This window comes from Triticum urartu, chromosome 4 (genome assembly GCF_003073215.2).
Source record: "Triticum urartu cultivar G1812 chromosome 4, Tu2.1, whole genome shotgun sequence".
Lineage (NCBI taxonomy): Eukaryota > Viridiplantae > Streptophyta > Magnoliopsida > Poales > Poaceae > Triticum > Triticum urartu.
The window spans coordinates 222,791,480-222,806,212 of record NC_053025.1 but is presented as its reverse complement, the minus strand read 5'-3'; positions in this window follow the sequence as shown (position 1 = coordinate 222,806,212).

Below are 14,733 nucleotides of genomic sequence, written 5' to 3'. Positions count from 1 at the left end.
GACGGACTAATCAACGTCGGTGAACATCTTCATGTTGATCGTATCTTCTATACGACTCATGCTCGACCTTTCGGTCTTCTGTGTTCCGAGGCCATGTCTGTACATGCTGGGCTCGTCAAGTCAACCTAAGTGTTTGCATGTGTAAATCTGTCTTACACCCGTTGTATGTGAACGTTAGAATCTATCACACCCGTGTTGGAAATATGCCCTAGAGGCAATAATAAAAGTATTATTATTATATTTCTTTGTTCATGATAATTGTCTTTATTCATGCTATAACTGTATTATCCGGAAATCGTAATACACGTGTGAATACATAGACCATAATATGTCCCTAGTAAGCCTCTAGTTGACTAGCTCGTTGATCAACAGATAGTCACGGTTTCCTGGCTATGGACATTGGATGTCATTGATAAACGGGATCACATCATTAGGAGAATGATGTGATGGACAAGACCTAATCCTAAGCATAGCACAAGATCGTGTAGTTCGTTTGCTAGAGCTTTTCCAATGTCAAGTATCTTTTCCTTTGACCATGAGATCGTGTAACTCCCGGATACCGTAAGAGTGCTTTGGGTGTATCAAACGTCACAACGTAACTGGGTGACTATAAAGGTGCACTACAGGTATTTCCGAAAGTGTCTGTTGGGTTGACACGGATCGAGACTGGGATTTGTCACTCCATATAACGGAGAGGTATCACTGGGCCCACTCGGTAATGCATCATCATTATGAGCTCAAGGTGACCAAGTGGTTGATCACGGGATCATGCATTACGGTACGAGTAAAGTGACTTGCCGGTAACGAGATTGAACAAGGTATTGGGATACCGACGATCGAGTCTCGGGCAAGTAACATACCGATTGACAAAGGGAATTGTATACGGGGTTGATTAATCCTCGACATCGTGGTTCATCCGATGAGATCATCGTGGAGCATGTGGGAGCCAACATGGGTATCCAGATCCCGCTGTTGGTTATTGACCGGAGAGTCGTCTCGGTCATGTCTGCTTGTCTCCCGAACCCGTAGGGTCTACACACTTAAGGTTCGGTGACGCTAGGGTTATGAAGATATGTGTATGCAGTAACCCGAATGTTGTTCGGAGTCCCGGATGAGATCCCGGACGTCACGAGGAGTTCCGGAATGGTCCGGAGGTAAAGAATTATATATAGGAAGTGCTGTTTCGGCCATCGGGACAAGTTTCGGGGTTATCGGTATTGTACCGGGACCACCGGAGGGTCCCGGGGGCCCACCGGGTGGGGCCACCTGTCCCGGGGGGCCACATGGGCTGTAGGGGGTGCGCCTTGGCCTAGATGGGCCAAGGGCACCAGCCCCAAAAGCCCATGCGCCTAGGGTTCCACTTAAGGGAAGAGTCCCAATGGTGGAAGGCACCTCTAGGTGCCTTGGGGGGGAGGGAAACCTCCCCTTGGCTGCCGCACCTAGGAGATTGGATCTCCTAGGCTGGCGCACCACCCCCCTTGGCCCTCCTATATATAGTTGAGGAGAGGGAGGACTTCATACCTCAGCCCTGGTGCCTCCCTCTCTCCCCGTTACATCTCTCCCTCGTAGTACACGGCGAAGCCCTGCTACTGTGACGCCCTGCATCCACCACCACGCCGTCGTGCTGCTGGATCTTCATCAACCTCTCCTTCCCCCTTGCTGGATCAAGAAAGGAGGAGACGTCATCCGCTCCGTACGTGTGTTGAACGCGGAGGTCGTCCGTTCGGTGCTAGGATCTCCGGTGATTTGAATCACGTCGTGTTCGACTACATCAACCCCGTTCTGAACGCTTCCGCTCGCGATCTACAAAGGTATGTAGATGCATCCGAATCACTCGCTTGCTAGATGAACTCATAGATGGATCTTGGTGAAACCGTAGGAAAATTTTTGTTTTCTGCAACGTTCCCCAACAACCGATCATCACTGGTGCTTCGAAACAACGAACTGTTGCAATGGCGCACAATTAGGGGGAACACTTTCTTGAAATTATTATGAGGGATCATCTTATTTACTACCGTTGTTCTAAGTAAACAAGATGCAAAAACATGATAAACATCACATGCAATCGAATAATAGTGACATGATATGGCCAGTATCATATAGCTCCTGTGATCTCCATCTTGGGGCTCCATGATCATCTTGTCACCGGCATGACACCATGATCTCCATCATCATGATCTCCATCATCGTGTCTCCATGAAGTTGCTCGCCAACTATTACTTCTACTACTATGGCTAACGCGTTTAGCAATAACGTAAAGTAATTTACATGGCGTTTCTCAATGACACGCAGGTCATACAAAAAATAAAGACAACTCCTATGGCTCCTGCCGGTTGGCATACTCATCGACATGCAAGTCGTGATTCCTATTACAAGAACATGATCTCATACATCACATATATATCATTCATCATTCATCACAACTTTGGCCATATCTGTTGGAAATATGCCCTAGAGGCAATAATAAATTGTTATTATTATATTTCCCTGTTCATGATAATCGTTTATTATCCATGCTATAATTGTATTGATAGGAAACTCAGATACATGTGTGGATACATAGACAACACCATGTCCCTAGTAAGCCTCTAGTTGACTAGCTCGTTGATCAATAGATGGTTATGGTTTCCTAACCATGGACATTGGATGTCGTTGATAACGGGATCACATCATTAGGAGAATGATGTGATGGACAAGACCCAATCCTAAGCATAGCACTAGATCGTGTAGTTCGTATGCTAAAGCTTTTCTAATGTCAAGTATCATTTCCTTAGACCATGAGATTGTGCAACTCCCGGATACCGTAGGAATGCTTTGGGTGTACAAACGTCACAACGTAACTGGGTGACTATAAAGGTGCATTACAGGTATCTCCGAAAGTGTCTGTTGGGTTGGCACGAATCGAGACTGGGATTTGTCACTCCGTGTAAACGGAGAGGTATCTCTGGGCCCACTCGGTAGGACATCATCATATGCGCAATGTGACCAAGGAGTTGATCACGGGATGATGTGTTACGGAACGAGTAAAGAGACTTGCCGGTAACGAGATTGAACATAGGGTATCGGGATACCGACGATCGAATCTCGGGCAAGTGCAATACCGCTAGACAAAGGGAATTGTATACGGGATTGATTAAGTCCTTGACATCGTGGTTCATCCGATGAGATCATCGTGGAACATGTGGGAGCCAACATGGGTATCCAGATCCCGCTGTTGGTTATTGACCGGAGAACGTCTCGGTCATGTCTGCATGTCTCCCGAACCCGTAGGGTCTACACACTTAAGGTTCGGTGACGCTAGGGTTATAGAGATATTAGTATGCGGTAACCCGAAAGTTGTTCGGAGTCCCGGATGAGATCCCGGACGTCATGAGGAGTTCCGGAATGGTCCGGAGGTAAAGAATTATATATAGGAAGGGCTATTTCGGCCATCGGGACAAGTTTCGGGGTCATCGGTATTGTACCGGGACCACCGGAAGGGTCCCGGGGGCCCACCGGGTGGGGCCACCTGCCCCGGGGGGCCACATGGGCTGTAGGGGGTGTGCCTTGGCCTATATGTGCCAAGGGCACCAGCCCCAAGAGGCCCATGCGCCAAGAGAGAAAAAAGGGGGAGAGTCCTACAAGGGGAAGGCACCTCCGAGGTGCCTTGGGGAGGATGGACTCCTCCCCACCCTTGGCCGCACCCTTCCTTGGAGGAAGGGGCAAGGGCTGCGCCTCCCCCTCTCCCTTGGCCCTATATATAGTGGGGAAAAAGGAGGAGCAAACCAATCTAAGGCCTGGCGCCTCCCTCTCCCTCCCGTGACACATCTCCCTCCTCCCGCAGCGCTTAGCGAAGCCCTGTTGGAATCCCGCTACTTCCACCACGCCGTCGTGCTGCTGGATCTCCATCAACCTCTCCCTCTCTCCTTTCTGGATCAAGGCATGGGAGACGTCACCAGGCTGTACGTGTGTTGAACGTGGAGGTGCCGTGCGTTCGGCACTTGATCATCGGTGATTTGAATCACGACGAGTACGACTTCATCGACCCAGTTCACTTGAACGCTTCCGCTTAGCGATCTACAAGGGTATGTAGATGCACTCTCCTTCCCCTCGTTGCTGGTTTCTCCATAGATAGATCTTGGTGACACGTAGGAAAATTTTGAATTTCTGCTACGTTCCCCAACAGTGGCATCATGAGCTAGGTCTATTGCGTAGATTCTATGCACGAGTAGAACACAAAGTAATTGTGGGCGTTGATTTTGTTCAATATGCTTGCCGTTACTAGTCTTATCTTGATTCGGCGGCATCGTGGGATGAAGCGGCCTGGACCAACCTTACACGTACTCTTACGTGAGACCGGTTCCACCGACAAACATGCACTAGATGCATAAGGTGGCTGGCGGGTGTCTGTCTCTCCTACTTTAGTCAGATCGGATTCGATGAAAAGGGTCCTTATGAAGGGTAAATAGCAATTGGCATATCACGTTGTGGTCTTTGCGTAGGTAAGAAACGTTCTTGCTAGAAACCCATAGCAGCCACGTAAAACATGCAAACAACAATTAGAGGACGTCTAACTTGTTTTTGCAGGGTATGCTATGTGATGTGATATGGCCAAAAGGATGTGATGAATGATATATGTGATGTATGAGATTGATCATGTTCTTGTCAAGGGAATCACGACTTGCATGTCGATGACGAGACAACTTCAAGAAGACACGATGATGGAGATCATGATGATGGAGATCATGGTGTCATGCCGGTGACAAGATGATCATGGAGCCCCAAGATGGAGATCAAAGGAGCTATATGATATTGGCCATATCATGTCACTATTATTTGATTGCATGTGATGTTTATCATGTTTATACATCTTATTTGCTTAGAACGACGGTAGTGAATAAGATGATCCCTTACAACAATTTCAAGAAGTGTTCTCCCCTAACTGTGCACCGTTGCTACAGTTCGTCGCTTCGAAGCATCACGTGTTAATCGGGTGTGATAGATCCTTTCGTTCACATACAACGGGTGTAAGAAGTTTTACACATGCAAAAACACTTAGGGTTAACTTGACGAGCCTAGCATGTGAAGACATGGCCTCGGAACACAGAGACCGAAAGGTCGAACACGAGTCGTATGGAAGATACGATCAACATGAAGATGTTCACCGACGATGACTAGTCCGTCTCACGTGTTAATCGGACACGGCTTAGTTGACTTGGATCGTGTAACACTTAGATGACTAGAGGGATGTCTAATCTAAGTGGGAGTTCATAAGATGAACTTAATTATCCTGAACATAGTCAAAAAGGATTTTGCAAATTATGTCGTAGCTCGCGTTTCAGTTCTACTGTTTAGATATGTTCCTAGAGAAAAATTAGTTGAAAGTTGATAGTAGCAATTATGCGGACTAGGTCCGTAGACTGAGGATTGTCCTCATTGCGTCTTAGAAGGCTTATGTCCTTAATGCACCGCTCAGTGTGCTGAACCTCGAACGTTGTCTGTGGATGTTGTGAACATCTGACATACACGTTTTGATAACTACATGATAGTTCAGTTAAACGGTTTAGAATTGAGGCACCAAAGACGTTTTGAAATGTCACGAAACATATGAGATGTTTTGAGGGCTGAAATTGGGATTTCAGGCTCGTGCCCACGTCAAGAGGTATAAGACCTTCGACGATTTTCTTGGCCTGCAAACTAAGGAGAAAAGCTCAATTGTTGTGCTTGTGCTCAGATTTTCTGAGTACAACAATCGCTTGAATCAAGTGGGAGTTGATCTTCCAGATAAGATAGTGATGTTTTTCCGAAGTCATTACCACCAAGCTGCTAGAGCTTCGTGATGAACTATAATATATCAGGGACATATATGATGACCCTTGAGATATTCGCGATGTTTGACACCGCAAAAGTAGAAATCAAGAAGGAGCATCAATTGTTGATGGTTGGTGAAACCACTAGTTTCAAGAAGGGCAAGGGCAAGAAGGGATACTTCATGAAACGGCAATTCAGCTGCTGCTCTAGTGAAGAAACCCAAGGTTGAACCCAAACCCGAGACTAAGTGCTTCTGTAACAAGGGGAACAGCCACTGGAGCAGAATTACCCTAGATACTTGGTAGATGAGAAGGCTGGCAAGGTCGATAGAAGTATATTGGATATACATTGTGTTGATGTGTACTTTACTAGTACTCCTAGTAGCACCAGGGTATTAGATACCGGTTCGGTTGCTAAGTATTAGTAACTCGAAATAAAAGCTACGGAATAAACGGAGACTAGCTAAAGGTGAGCTGACGATATGTGTTGGAAGTGTTACCAATGGTGATATGATCAAGCATCGCACGCTCCCTCTACCATCGAGATTGGTATTAAAACCTAAATAATTGTTATTAGGTGTTTGCGTTGAGCATAGACATGATTGGATTATGTCTATCGCAATACGGTTATTCATTTAAGGAGAATAATGGTTACTCTGTTTATTTGAATAATACCTTCAATGGTCTTACACCTAAAATGAATGGTTTATTGGATCTCGATCGTAGTGATACACATGTTCATGCCAAAAAATAGTAATGATAGTACCACCTACTTGTGGCACTGCCACGTAAGTCATATCGGTATAAAACGCATGAAGAAGCTCCATGTTAATGGACCGTTTGGACTCACTTGATTTTGAATCACTTGAGGCATGCAAATCATACCACATGGGCGAGATGACTGAAAGCCTGGGTTTCAGTAAAATGGAACTAGAAAGCAACCTGTTGGAAGTAATACATTTTGATGTGTGCAATCCAATGAGTGCTGAGGCATGTAGTGGATATCGTTATGTTTTTACTTCACAGATGATTTGAGTAGATGTTGAGTATATTTACTTGATGAATCACGAGTCTGAATTATTGAAAGGTTCAAGTAATTTCAGGGTGAAGTTGAAAGATCGTCGTGACAAGAGGATAAAAGATCTATGATATGATCATAGAGATGAATATCTGAATTACGAGTTTGGCACAGAATTAAGACATTGCGGAAATTGTTTCACAACTAATACAGCCTGGAACACCATTGTGTGATGGTGTGTCCGAACATCATAACTGCACCCTATTGGATATGATGCATACCATGATGTTTCTTATTGAATTACCACGATAGTTTATGGGTTAGGCATTAGAGACAACCACATTCACTTTAAATAGGGCACCACGTAATTCCGATGAGATGACACCGTATGAACTGTGGTTTAGAGAAACCTAAGCTATCATTTCTTAAAAGTTTGGGGCTGCGACGCTTATGTGAAAAAGTTTCAGGCTGATAAGCTCGAACCCAAAGCGGATAAATGCATCTTCATAGGACACCCAAAACAGTTGGGTATACCTCCTGTCTCAGATTCGAAAGCAATAAGGGATTGTTTCTAGAATCGGGTCCTTTCTCGAGAAAAGTTTCTCTCGAAAGAATTGAGTGGGAGGATGGTGGAGACTTGATGAGGTTATTGAACCGTCTCTTCAACTAGTGTGTGGCAGGGCACAGGAAGTTGTTCCTGTGGCACCTACACCAATTGAAGTGGAAGCTTATGATATTGATCATGAGACTTCGGATCAAGTCACTACCAAACATCGTAGGATGACAAGGATGCGTACTACTTCAGAGTGGTACGTAACCCTGTGTTGGAAGTCATGTTGCTAGACAACAATGAACCTACGAGCTATGGAGAAGCGATGGTGGGCCTGGATTCCGATAAATGGCTTGAGGCCATAAAATCCGAGAGAGGATCCATGTATGAAAACAAAGTGTAGACTTTGGCAGAACGGCTCGATGGTCGTAAGGCTATTGAGTGCAGATGGATTTTAAAGGGAAGACGGACAATGATGGTAAATGTCACCATTAAGAAAGCTTGACTTGTCGTTAAGAAGTTTCCTGACAAATTCAAGGAGTTGACTTCGGTGAGACTTTCTCACTCGTAGCGATGCTAAGAGTCTGTTGGAATTTATATTAGCGATTACTGCATTATTTATGAAATCTTGCAGATAGGATGTCAAAACATTGTTTCCTCGACGACATTTTCTTGAGGAAGGGTTCTATGTGATACAACCGGAAGGTTTTGTCAATCCTGAAAGATGCTAATAAGTATGCAAAGCTGCAGCAATCCTTCTAAGGACTGGAGTAAGCATCTCGGAGTTGGAATGTATGCTTTGATGAGATGATCAAAGATTTTGGGTGTATACAAAGTTTATGAGAAACTGGTATTTCCAAAGAAGTGAGTGGGAGCACTATAGAATTTCTGATGAGTATATGTTGTTGACACATTGTTGATCAGAAATGATGTAGAATTTCTGGAAAGCATATAGGGTTATTGGGAAAGTGTTTTTCAATGGAAAGCCTGGATTAAGCTACTTGAACATTGAGCATCAAGATCTATAAGGATAGATCAAAACGCTTAAAAGTACTTTCAAATGAGCACATACCTTGACATGATCTTGAAGGTGTTCAAGATGGATCAGTCAAAGAAGGAATTCTTGCCTGAGTTGTAAGGTATGAAGTTAAGACTTAAAGCTCGACCACGGCAGAATAGAGAGAAAGGACGAAGGTCGTCCCCTATGCTTAAGACATAGGCTCTTCAGTATGCTATGCTGTGTACCGCACCTGAAGTGTGCCTTGCCATGAGTCAGTCAAGGGGTACAAGTGTGATCCAAGAATGGATCACAGGACAGCGGTCAAAGTTATCCTTAGTAACTAGTGGACTAAGGAAATTTCTCGATTATGGAGGTGGTAAAAGAGTTCGTCGTAAAGGATTACGTCGATGCAAGCTTAACACCTATCCGGATAGCTCTGAGTAGAGATACCGGATACATATAATGGAGCAACAATTTAGAATAGCTCCAAGTAGAACAGTTATTTGGAATAGCTCCAAATAGAACGTGGTAGCTACATCTAGGAGATGACATAGAGATTTGTAAAGCACACACGGATCTGAAAGGTTCAGACCCGTTGACTAAAACCTCTCTCACAAGCAACATGATCAAACCTAAAACTCATTGAGTGTTAATCACATAGTGATGTGAACTAGACTACTGACTCTAGTAAACTCTTGGGTGTTAGTCACATGGCGATGTGACCTGTGAGTGTTAATCACATGGCGATGTGAACTAGATTATTGACTCTAGTGCAAGTGGGAGACTGTTGAAAATATGCCCTAGAGGCAATAATAAATTAGTTATTATTATATTTCCTTGTTCATGATAATTGTTTATTATCCATGCTATAATTGTATTGATAGGAAACTCAGATACATGTGTGGATACATAGACAACACCATGTCCCTAGTGAGCCTTCTAGTTGACTAGCTCGTTGATCAATAGATGGTTGGGTTTCCTGACCATGGACATTGGATGTCATTGATAACGGGATCACATCATTAGGAGAATGATGTGATGGACAAGACCCAATCCTAAGCCTAGCACAAGATCATGTAGTTCGTATGCTAAAGCTTTTCTAATGTCAAGTATCATTTCCTTAGACCATGAGATTGTGCAACTCCCGGCATACCGTAGGAGTGCTTTGGGTGTGCCAAACGTCACAACGTAACTGGGTGGCTATAAAGGTACACTACGGGTATCTCTGAAAGTGTCTGTTGGGTTGGCACGAATCGAGACTGGAATTTGTCACTCCGTGTAAACGGAGAGGTATCTCTGGGCCCACTCGGTAGGACATCATCATAATGTGCACAATGTGATCAAGGAGTTGATCACGGGATGATGTGTTACGAAACGAGTAAAGAGACTTGCCGGTAACGAGATTGAACAAGGTATCGAGATACCGACGATCGAATCTCGGGCAAGTATCGTACAGCTAGACAAAGGGAATTGTATACGGGATTGATTAAGTCCTTGATATCGTGGTTCATCCGATGAGATCATCGTGGAACATGTGGGAGCCAACATGGGTATCCAGATCCCGCTGTTGGTTATTGACCGGAGAGTCATCTCGGTCATGTCTGCATATCTCCCGAACCCGTAGGGTCTACACACTTAAGGTTCGGTGACGCTAGGGTTATAGAGATATTAGTATGCGGTAACCCGAAAGTTGTTCGGAGTCCCGGATGAGATGCCGGACGTCACGAGGAGTTCCGGAATGGTCCGGAGGTAAAGAATTATATATAGGAAGTGCTATTTCGGCCATCAGGACAAGTTTCGGGGTCGTATTGTACCGGGACCACCGGAAGGGTCCCGGGGGTCCACCGGGTGGGGCCACCTGCCCCGGGGGTCACATGGGCTGTAGGGGGTGCGCCTTGGCCTATATGGGCCAAGGGCACCAGCCCCAAGAGGCCCATGTGCCAAGAATCAAGGGAGAGGAAGAGTCCTAAAGGGGGAAGGCACCTCTGAGGTGCCTTGGGGAGGAGGGACTCCTCCCTAGCCGCACCCTTCCTTGGAGGAAGGGCCAAGGCTGCGCCTCCCCCCTCTCCCTTGGCCCTATATATAGTGGGGGGAAGGGAGGGCAGCCCAACCCAAGCCCTGGCGCCTCCCTCTCCCTCCCATGGCACATCTCCCTCCTCCTGCAGCGCTTGGCGAAGCCCTGTTGGAATCCCGCTACTTCCACCACCACGCCGTCGTGCTGCTGGATCTCCATCAACCTCTCCCCCCCCTTGCTGGATCAAGAAGGAGGAGACGTCGCTGCTCTGTACGTGTGTTGAACGCGGAGGTGCCGTCCGTTCGGCGCTAGGATCATCGGTGATTTGGATCACGACGAGTACGACTCCATCAACCCCGTTCTCTTGAACGCTTCCGCGCGCGATCTACAAGGGTATGTAGATCCACTCCTCCCTCGTTGCTAGATGACTCCATAGATTGATCTTGGTGACACGTAGGAAAATTTTGAATTTATGCTACGTTCCCCATCACCATCATCCATTGTTGCTTTGAGATTTGGGCTACTTTTTTTGTTGTTGTCAAATTGATCTTGTCTCATAATGTTTCGTTTGGGTTTCTTTTTCTTGTTTCAAAGTGTATCATCCTGTCTCAGTATGTACCAATAATAAAATGCACTTGTTTTAAATTAGATTTGTTGATAAACGGCCATACGCAACAAACCATTATGATACACTTCTGAACGAGAGGAAAAACCTAATGCAACACATTGAAAGAAGATAAATTTTAACAGCAACCAAAAATGTAGCATGAATCTCAAAGCAATTACTGACAGTGGATCCATGCATGGTAGAAAAAGCATGCGCTCAAGTTATTGGAATGCACTGAATGTATCGGCTCAAGCTTCGTGCATACATGTAAATGCATCCACCTCTTCCTTTTATTGTTTCATGTCGAAAAATCCCAATTTCTCGGACACCGTGCTAGGGGTAGAGGGCTTTTTGGCATGATTTTATCAGATTTGTCGGTCTATTATCAAGGATGCAATTATGGCGGCAATCCAGCAGATTTCTCGTTATAATGGTAGGAATTTTCATTATCGCAATTAGGCCTACATTGCTCTCCTTACTAAGAAAGATGGGGTGGCCGATATTACAGATTTCCATCCCATTAGTCTACTTCATGGGATCCCCAAGATCTTTTCCAAGGCCCTTGCACTTTGTCTGGGCCCTATGTTGGATCATCTCATCGTTGATAATAATCAAAGACAATCCAAGGTAATTTCATGCTGGTTAGCAAATCTATCAAGTAATTCCATCAGAGGAAGATTCCTATGCTATTCCTGAAGCTTGGTGTCGTGAGGGCTTTCAACATTGTTTCGTGGCCATTCTTGCTGCACAGATGTGGATTGCGGCTTTGGGGCCAGGTGGTGCTCTTGGATTTCGCTTATGCTTTCTTCAGCCGGTATGAGAGTTTTGATCAATGGACACCAGGGCAGCAAAATTTGGCATGCGCGTGGGTGCAGGTTCTTCTAATTATGGATGTCACGAATGCCATGGTGTTGAGATTTGAGAGAAGCAGCATATTGGCAATTTTGGTGCAATGGTGTGCTCGGCATTGGTTATCGCTTTTCGGTAATGACACGGCTATGTTTATCAAGCATTTACCTAATGAGCCCCTTGCGGTGCAGGAGATGTTTGGTTTGTTTAGGGGATCGTTGGGCCTTGTTGCGACTTTGAATAAGACATCTGGGGTTAAAAAAAGACATCTATTGTTTCAATCCGACGTGAGTTCAATTAGGTGCAAAGGATCACTGTATTTTTCCCATACTAACCGCCGGTCAGATTCGATGAAGCCCGGAGACGTGGATGCTGCAACTGACGAGGCTCGGGCAGGAACTCGCAAGATGCTATCCACCGTTGGGCTTGGACAAGCGAGTGTGATGTGTGTTGCTATTTCAACCTTTGTTTTTTTTTAACACAGCAGAGACGTAGACTTTCATCCATACGCAAATACACTTATCTTTATGAACGCATGCGCGCATGTCTTATTTCTATGAGCACCATGGTGAGACTGAGCTAGCATATCATATTGAGATTGACGAAGTCGCCACTAACGCATTCGTACGGGAACATCTTCTTTCACTGAACACACATCACCGAAAGACTTGAAATAAATCTAAAAGAATACAAGCACCAGCATCAAGTCTAGGATTTAAACCTTGATGGGAAGGTATAGCCCTCCTAACCATCCAGCCACAACTTGGTCGAGTCTACAATTTAAAACTTGATGGGTTGGGATAGCCCTCCTAATTATCCAGCCACAGCTTGGTCAAGTCTAGAATTTAAACCTTAATGGATTAAAATAGCCCTCCTAACCGTCCAGCCGCCACGGGTTGGTTCCCTATTTCAACCTTTGCAAATTAGTCTAGCCCAAGCAGCAACGTGCAACGCAGCCGTTGGGTGGTCGCGGACTTGACTTATCCGTCAGTTTATCTCTTGTTTTGTACTCACTGAAGAGAGGGACATCTGCTAATTGACGTTCAACGTATAGCATGATTGGACCAACCCTGAACTGAACCTGGCTCCGGTCTCTCTCAAATAGTGTCTTGATTCGTTTCTCGATGACTTGTTGCCAATAGTATATTGCACGTTCGCGCAGAGAAGGGGTTCTCATTGGCTACTAGTACAGGTGAGCAAAGCAACGACTGATCATCACAGTTTAAAATTTAATTTTTTGAATAAAGTTGCAAGTTCCCCTAAAAAAACAAAAAAAAAGTTTAAAAATTCGTGAGACGCTAGCGAAACAACGAAAACGTGCTTGTCGCTTGTCAGTGACAATCAACGAGCCTGTTGTGTTGAGGAGTCAGACTTTCTTTCTGACTGATCCATCCAGCACATGCATCGGCCCGCCTCTCCCTGTCTCCAGGCTCCGGTGTCCCCGGCCGGTTCGGCTGGCTCCTCCACCAGGTGGAGCACCTACATGGCCGCATATCACCGACCCATCAATCATCATGATAAAATTTTCGAAACACTAAAATTTTGATGTCAGATTTTAGGCATGATAAATCTCACGTTTTTCATGCCAATTAATATTGACGCGATAACGGCAAATTTAGTTTGTAAGCATGCTAATTTCCTGATAAAAACTGAACTGAGACAGATTTGTCATGCTCGCCAATTAAACTTACCATCCTCAAAGAACATAATTTGTCATGAAAAATATTTGATTTGCCATGGTCAAAAATCGAACGTCTGATTTATTTTATAGTGGAGTCCTAGAATTTAAAACACATTTTTCTGTTTACAAATTTAGGGTACACATTGCTCGTGTTTCAAACATCAATGGCTAGCCCTGATTCGACCTCATCCTTTAAACAGAACTGACTCACGCCCTGTTCTGTCGAACTATCTCAATCTCTACTTACACCCTGGAACCAACATGTGGTTGTATTTCAAGTTCACCAGCGACCACGTCGATACCAAGTATTTGGTGACTTCGCCATTCTTGAAGCTCCACGATTCTAGTTTGCAGTAGTAGATGTCCTGTGAGTGTTTGCATATGCTGACGGTGTGTGTGTGCGCACGCGCATCTTTACACGTTCACTTATCCTTTCCACCTTGCCCCTTTTCAAACATATTGCCCACTTCTTCAAGGCATCATTTTTTTGCGAGAAACTTTCGATTTATTCATCAATTGTTATGGTAGTACAACAAACAATAGAACTAAAAATTACATCCAGGTTCGTAGACCGTCTAGTGACAAATACAATCACTGGAGTGAGTCGATAAAACACTACAAGGCACCACTTTTAATCTCTATAAAACACTAACCAAATATTTATAATATCTCCACAATGATTGGTCAAACTGATATTTTTGCGTGAGTCCATCCGTTTTCAAAGTACAAGTGTATTAGGCTTTATAATTTCAAACTTCTTAATCTTTGACCAAGATTATTTGGAAAAATAATAATCTACAATACGAAGTTAGTATCATTAAATCCACCATCAAATATATTTTGTTTATTTGGTATTGCAAATATTTATATTTCTTGCCATAAAATTAATCAAACATAGAAAGGTTTGACTCTTAGAAAAAAAACAATACACTTTTATATTTTGAGATGTAGGGAGTATGAAATATAGGTGTGGGTGCTAATGTGATATTTTTGTATGAATACTAATATGTTATTTTTGCACGAGTACTTATATGAACCAATAGTTGTGGACTGGTGGTTACTAATAGTTGTGCTTATCCTTCTACATTGCCATTTTTTCCTGAAAACGAGATCAAGATGATCGTTGAGTAGAGGTGTGCACGAATCTTGTGAACATCTGTTTCCAAGCACAATACTCCATTGAGATACACCTCCTTGTTGTCTCCGTTGGCAGGTCCCATTTCCT